Raw genomic sequence first — 7,676 nt, forward strand, 5'->3', positions numbered from 1 at the left:
TATATATATATATATATAATTATTAGACACTCAAACTGCAATATTTATTGAAGCCAAATACTTTATCTTCATCTTGAACATCAATCCCAAATACATCTTGTTGCTGGATATTTTTGGTTTAGAACAGTGTGGTATCTTCCTTTAAAAAAAGTAAAATCATTTGCTTAGATGTCTGATTGCCAAATAAATTAAATTCAGTTATTGAAGTTAGTGTGTCTCATTGTATTGAAACTTTGTATCCTCATATTGGGAAATGTTGACTTTATTGTGTTATGCTGTGAAAGAACCCGATGACTGCATATGTGGACCCCCATTACTTAGAGATGTGTGACTGCTATGGAACAAAGTAATAACTTCCTGCTCATAGAAGAAGCTTAGTATATATACTTATTAGGTTCAGCAAATCACAAATGGCTAGGAGAAATTAAAAATGGATTGCAAACAGGAGCTCGGGTTTAAGGATATTAAAAACAGGATTCAGTCTCTAGGAAAAATGGAAATAATGATTTTTAGTATATTTTGTATGTTTTCCTCTATTTGCATACCTAATGAAGGTATTTTTCAGCATTTAGATAACATATGCTCTAACTACAACTATAATTCAGTCTACATGCTATGATGGAACAAACCTATGTATTCTGTATGCTTTATATTTGACTTTACTGTTGAATGAGTACCACTAGATGGCACCCAGCGCACATTGGCAGTGAGCAGGTTGCCGTCACACACACAAAGATAGTACAGGTTTATTGGAACTCACCACCAATCAAAACACAAACACTGCACCAATTTGCACCTGCTGTGTGGCACAGTTAAATAAAATAAAACACAATGGAAAAAGAAAACCCCCCAAAACAAAATACAACAAAAAGGACAGTGGAAGTGTTTTTGGGAGAGGTTGATGTGACAGAACAGCTGTGAAGAATTGTACTTACACACTTAAAAGAAGCAAAGGATTCATTGGTGTTGTGACAGAGAAAAAGCTGCAAGTTAATGTGTGTTTTAATCATGTGATTCATATAATACTGTATGTACGTTTGACATTATTTTTCAAACAGAAGATCTTGCAGGTGTATAAATTCTTGCTGTACTGCACACTGAGAAGCTATGGGCAGACACAACACTTGTGGAGCACTGGAACACATAATACAACCAAAACCACTGTGCATCACTGGATACAGGAAACTCCCAACAACCTGCTGTTTTGAGCATCCTGGTGTCCAGCCCTCACAATATGATTTTCACATTTTGCCTATTTTTCTGCTTCCGGCACATTGAACTGTTCACTTCCTGCCTGTTTGGTCCAAGTCCTTGATAGGTAGGATATGAGCAGATAAACAATGTTATTCTTTCCACTTTCAGCAGCTTTAATGTTGTTGGAGAACTATTTGACCAGTCTAACTGATCAAACTGGAGCTAATTTTGACTTACTGGGCATTTTAGTGTCTAGTGGTGCAAATTCTTCTATAGCTGAATGAAAAAGAAAGTTAGTGTTAAAAAAGTTAGTTGGTAAAAAGAAAGCGAAAAATGAAGATTCAACAGCATCTTGAACCACCTTTAGCAGCAATAGCATGCAGTATTTGTTTTCTGTATGACTTTATGAGTATTTTTCATTATTGTGTAGAAATTTCAGTTCACGGAGGTGAAGGCATTCATTTAAATACAGCCGTCCTAAGGTTCCACCACAGCATTTTAATCAGATTGGAGTCTGGGGGATTGTAAGATCTTGATTCTTGTCTTTTTCAGCAATTCTGTTGCAGACAGTCTGATCTTGGAATGAGTTTCTGGGAATGTCCACTCCTGGGAAGATTGTGGTATTTGGGTTAACACACATCTGAATGCATCAAGCCAGCAAACTGCAAAAACCTTTGCTTTTACAGAGCTGCTCGTACTTATTGATGATGAATTAATCAAATAATTAGATTAGCAGTACCTGGCTGCTACTAACCTTCTTATTTTGTATGGAAGCAGTCGGGATATAATTAGTTTTATATCAAGGATAACACTGGTATCAGATTGCTGTAAGTCACATCATCTCAAAAGTGTAACAAAGTAATTGAGCTCAACTCAATCTGATGTAAATGAACTTGGCTTATTTATTTATTTGTAAAAAATACATTCAGAAAATATCACATGAATGACTTTATTCATATATTCATTTGTTCCCCATTTAAGTGGGCAGAGGTCCCTGTGTGGTGAATGGGGGACCTTAATCTAAGAGAATCTTAACATTACATACAAAATGTAAATACTTAATTCCCATGGAGGCAGTAAGGATGTACTCTGTTTTTTCCACAGGACCACACAGAGTCCAGGGAGAAATTTCATTTTCACACAAGTGTATTTATTAAAGAAATTTCTCTAGCTGTTAGCTCTACCTGTTAAATAGAGCTGTAAAAACGTCATTTCGTGCAGTCAAAATCATCTGTCATATGCATCGCTGGCTATTCAGCCTGCTTTAATTAAATGTGATTTAAGCAGGCTGGGGAGTTATTTCTAAGAAGATAGACTATGGCATGTTGCTGCACTAAAATTATGATAACTGATTTGCAATTAAATACCGGAGAGAATGTTTTACAGCTCTAATGCATTTTTTTTTACATGCAATACAATAGGGATTTAAATCAAGATATAAATGAATTGATAAAGTAATTAAATGCATCTCATTTTGTTTTGTTTGAATAGAAACTGAAGTAACTGATGGAAGCTTTCGTGGTAAATGGAAGAAGAGTAACTGGAACAAAAATACATTCCCATCTTAAATGTAGTGTAGTAGTAGGATGAATTACCATAAAATGGAAGTACAAATATTAAAAAGTCTGATGCGCTTCAGTAAATATCATTTATGTAAGTAAACATAATTTTCGTGTAAATACTTTTAATGGCCAGACCTCTCTCCCTGTCTTTACATAGGCTTTCCACTTGGGGGCAACAAACACTCACCTGCACGGGTTGGTTGGTTCAAGGACAAAACCGCTATTTAAAGGACAAAAAACTAAGGTAATTGATATCGTCATTAAATGTTACTGAAGTCTACTATTAGTTTCACTACACATCTAACAAATGGCTGGTAGACTTAAGAAGTGAAAGACTTTGTAAAAGCTTTGATTGCTGAGATTTCTTTTTTAGACCTGTCCTCTCACCTCCAGCAGTTTTATTCTTTATTTAGACACAGAGAGAGAACACTGAGGGAAAGAGACAAGAGTCTCCGACAGGTCCCGCTCCTGGGCCAGTTTCTAAACGTGTACTTCTATTTTTATACAATATCAAGCTCATGTTGCAATTTTAATATTCTCGAGGATGGAACAAACAGAGCAGTGGTACAGTTCTCAAGCTGTGGTCTGGCACTATTTATACCAGATATTGGTGTGCGTGAAACATCTGTTTATGTAGCCTACAGCTGCTTTTGTGAAACCCCAACACATTCTTATTCCCAAGGCATCACATAGTGATGCTTGTTCGGAAACCTTGGGTGTCAAATTTTAAAGCACTGGGAAACCCTGTAGCATAAAGGTAGCATTATGTCGCATTGTAAGCAGCTGTTTTTGACTGTTTTGCTTTTTTATCAATTAGCTCTCAGTACCTATATTCTGCTTGTTTAGATTACTGATAAAACAATGCACTATATTGCCACAAGTATTCACTCAAGCATCCAAATCATTGAAATTGATATGTTTCAATCACTTAGATGGTCACAGGTGTAAACAAAACAAAAAAACACAGAGGCATGCAGACTTCTTCTACAAGCATTTGTTTAAGAATGAGTCGTTCTCAAGAGCTCAGGGAATTACTTGCTATTAAATATTCCATAGTCAACTGCTAGTGCTATTTTAACAAAGTGGAAGTGATTGGGAACAACAGCAACTCGGGCACAAAGTGGTAGACCATGTAAAATCACAGAATGGGGTCTGTGGAAGCTGAGATTCATAGTTAGCAGAGGTTGCCAACTTTCTGCCAAGTCAATCTCTCCAGACCTACAAACTTCATGTCATCTTCACATTAGCTCAAGAACACAGCGTAGAGCTTCACGGAGCAGTTTTCCATGGCCAAGCAGCTGCATCCAAGACTTAACTTGCCATACTCAATGCAAAGTGTTGAATGCAGTGGTATAAGCACATCGCTACTGGACCATTGTTACGCCGGTTTATTGTCGGTTTATGTCCGACAATAATTTCACGGACCAGCCTTTAAGGTGTTGTAGATAAATACAACAAAATAAAACCAGTACCGGTACAAAAAAAATTATTCACAACACAAGGGAAAAGAAATAACGCTCAAAACTCATAAAAATCCTGAAAACCATAAATTTCACAACCGAGCCTCAACCCGGTGTTGTGCCAAAAAGTGATTGTCTGCCAAAAACTGATTTCCGGTATTTGCCAAAAAGCGATTGCTCATATTTAAAGTGCTATAAGTAACTTGTTGGGCTATAATATGTTAAACATATGTCAAATGCATCCCTTATGGATGACATAAAGTCATCTTGAGCCACAAACAACATTCGTGTAACAAGATACAAGCCGCAATCAGTTTTTGGCAGCGACTTTTATATAACCTTTATTTATGCAGTAAAAAAAATCTCATTAACATTAAAAATGTATTTTGTAAGAGTAAGTTGCCCAACAGGACAGCAGAAACGGCAGCAAATATTACAATAGTTCTGTAAAAATATTTTAAGTGGGGATAAAGGACCGGATTGGTTATAATGTAAGTACAAGTTGTAAAGATACTTAAAAAACAGATAATTTTTTAATTCTTTATGTAACCCCTTTGTATCCCCTGTTCACCGAAGTCTATTTACGAACATACGTAAAGATATTACACATAAAAAAATACACAGAAACACTGGAAATCAGTTTTTGGCAGACAATCACTTTTTGGCACAACACCGGTACCAAAACGACTCACGGACCGGCCCAGGGGTTGGGGACCACTGCTCTAGAGCACTAGAAATGTGTTTTCTTCAGTAACGAATCACGCCTCCCCGTCTGGCAATATGGGGAGGCAGTGACTGTGGCTACGTCCACACTGATCTCTCTGTTTTGGCCTCCCATCCACAGCGAAAATGCAGACTTTTGAAAACGATGACGCATTTTAGTCATATGATGCAGTCATGTGACCAATTAACCTAAGATAGCAGAGGGCATTATACGGCAGTTGTTTTGTTTGCTCTCAATTTTGACAGCCCCATTGAAGATTAATATCAGTTTGTACATGCTCCAGATAGCTTTTCTTCAAATTCTCAATTGCTTTTGCAACTTAGTACTTTTGTGTTACTCGCAGCAACAACTCCACCTCATTGTTAGTCCATTTAGAAAGAGCCAGAAAGTGAATAAGCGGCAGACAGAAATGAGGCAGGTCGAATCTTCTTGCGTTTACTGCAGTACTGGAATGTGAGTGTTTTCGGCCGTTTCAATGTGGATGTGCAACTCTGTAAAAACGACTGAAAACGCTAGTGTGGATGCGGAGCGTTTTCAGACGAAAACGCCGTTTTCAAATCTATCCGGGCTAGTGTGGACGTAGTCTGTATTGTGCCAAGCGTAAAGTTTGGAGTAGGGGGATTATGGTGTGGGGTTGCTTTACAGGAGCTGGGCCTCCTTAGTTCTTAATACTTCAGCATACCAGGACATCCCCAAACTGACTTTACAAATATTCTTCTGGAAGAATGGTCAAGAATTCCCATAAACGCTCCTAAACCTTGTAGAAAGCCTTCCCAGAAGAGTTGAAGGTGTTATAGCTGCCAGTAGATTAAACCCTGTGGATTAGGAATCGGATGTTACTGACGCTCTTATACAGACAAATGAGCAAATACAGTGTAGTTTGGGTTAATATACAGCCTTTTACACTGGTTTTCAAAACCACATGTTAGAACTAACATCTGATATCTGCAAGAGGCTTTTACTTCGATTTATTTATTGGCAACAGTGACTGACACCGGCTGATAGCATATGGTGTTTATGTAAAGCCCTTACAGTGCTGCTTTATCAAAGCTGCCCGCACCTCAGTGATATACACTATGGTCCAGATTTACTAATGCGCTGTGCCAGCGCAAACTGGGCTTTGACTTCCAAAAAACCCCCAAAAACATGCTGTTGGTCTTTAAAAGAGAGCGCAGCGAGAAGTACACCAGCTTATCGCTTACTTGAGTTTTGCCATAATATAACTGTGACTCGTAATTTGCTTTGCACTACGAAATTTGATCCTGGTCATTTAGCTCACTGGTCTGCCCACTCTTTATTCCTGACCCCCTCTCCATCTTACGTTCGCCATCACACTTTCGCCTCCTTTGTCCTTTCTCTCTGTGCCCCCCTCCCATCTTCCTTTCTACTTCTTTTCACCTGTTTTCTTTTACAGCAACACTTAACCTCTTCACGATTCCAGATCATCACTTTGCCTTACTACCTAGCCTTTTATGTCTTTTCAGTCTTCACTTCCTATTGATGCCTTTTCCATTTCACAGCCAGACCTATTTGTGTACTGCCTTCTTCCTTGTGCTGCAGTTGCTTGTACGGTTAACACAGCAGCCACGAACTGATTCAGGTGAAGGCCGATTTCTTTCAAAATTCCCCTTAATTTTGACTTCAGGGCACAAAGAAGATGTTAAAGGAACCAAACAACAAAATGTCTTTGCTAATTCACATCGCTTTAAAGTAAACTAACATGATAAATAACAGATTGCAAGACCATGACCTGTGCATTATTAAATGGTTTATACATGAGACTGAACTCAGTTAAGTTGAATCTGCGAGTAAAACTGTGCCAGTATTGACCTCGTTGTGTTTGTGCTTTTCTTGAGCTTTTGCTTCTTTGTATTATATTCACACACTTTCAGAAATAAGAAATAAGGGTACAGTAAAAGCTCCTTTCTGTCCTTACAGGAAGATGAATGTATCCCCTGGGGCTATTAAATGACATAAAGGTAACTGTGTGTACTTTTTAGAGCGCCAAAACTGGCACATATATGTTCCCAAATAGTAAAATCTACACACTTGCACTGTCTCCTCTAGATTTTATGAATAATAACAAAAATATAATATAAATAAATGGGTTCCCCTACACTGTTTTGCACCCTTTTTTAAAGGTCAGTTTTTGTAGACCAGAATTTATATGGCACTTTTCTAGTCCTACTGATCGCTGAAAGCTTTAGACTGAAAGCGACATTTAAGCATGTATTCATAAAGTGCTTTTAATCTTTACACTTCTATCCCACATTTGGCTCACAGCCAATGCCAAATCACCAGCTAAGTCAGTGGTTCCGCGCACACGCACGCACATGCACAAACACATCCTCCAACCACACACACCCATATGTTGCTCCATTGCGGTTTATTTCACATCTCAAACATTTAGTAAACAATTAAGCAAATACAAGTAATCTGCAATAAATTACAGGTAGTAAGGAAATAGACTACTAACTCTTTTAAGCTACGTCCGCACCTACACAGGTATTTTTGAAAACGCAGTTGTTTCATCCACACGTAAACGGCGTTTCGAATCACTGAAAACGGAGATTTTTTTAAAACTCCTTTTTTTTGTTTACTTGTGGACACAGAGGTCAAAGGTATGTGCCTCTTTTCACGTCACGCTGTGCGCCACGTTATTGTTTACATGAGATGAATTGCAGAATGGCAGATAGTCAGATTAACAGTATTTTGTCTCTATCTTCAGGTTTTACA

Source organism: Pundamilia nyererei, unplaced genomic scaffold (assembly GCF_000239375.1).
Source record: "Pundamilia nyererei isolate P.nyererei 1_Seehausen unplaced genomic scaffold, PunNye1.0 scaffold00002, whole genome shotgun sequence".
NCBI classification, from domain to species: Eukaryota; Metazoa; Chordata; class Actinopteri; order Cichliformes; family Cichlidae; genus Pundamilia; species Pundamilia nyererei.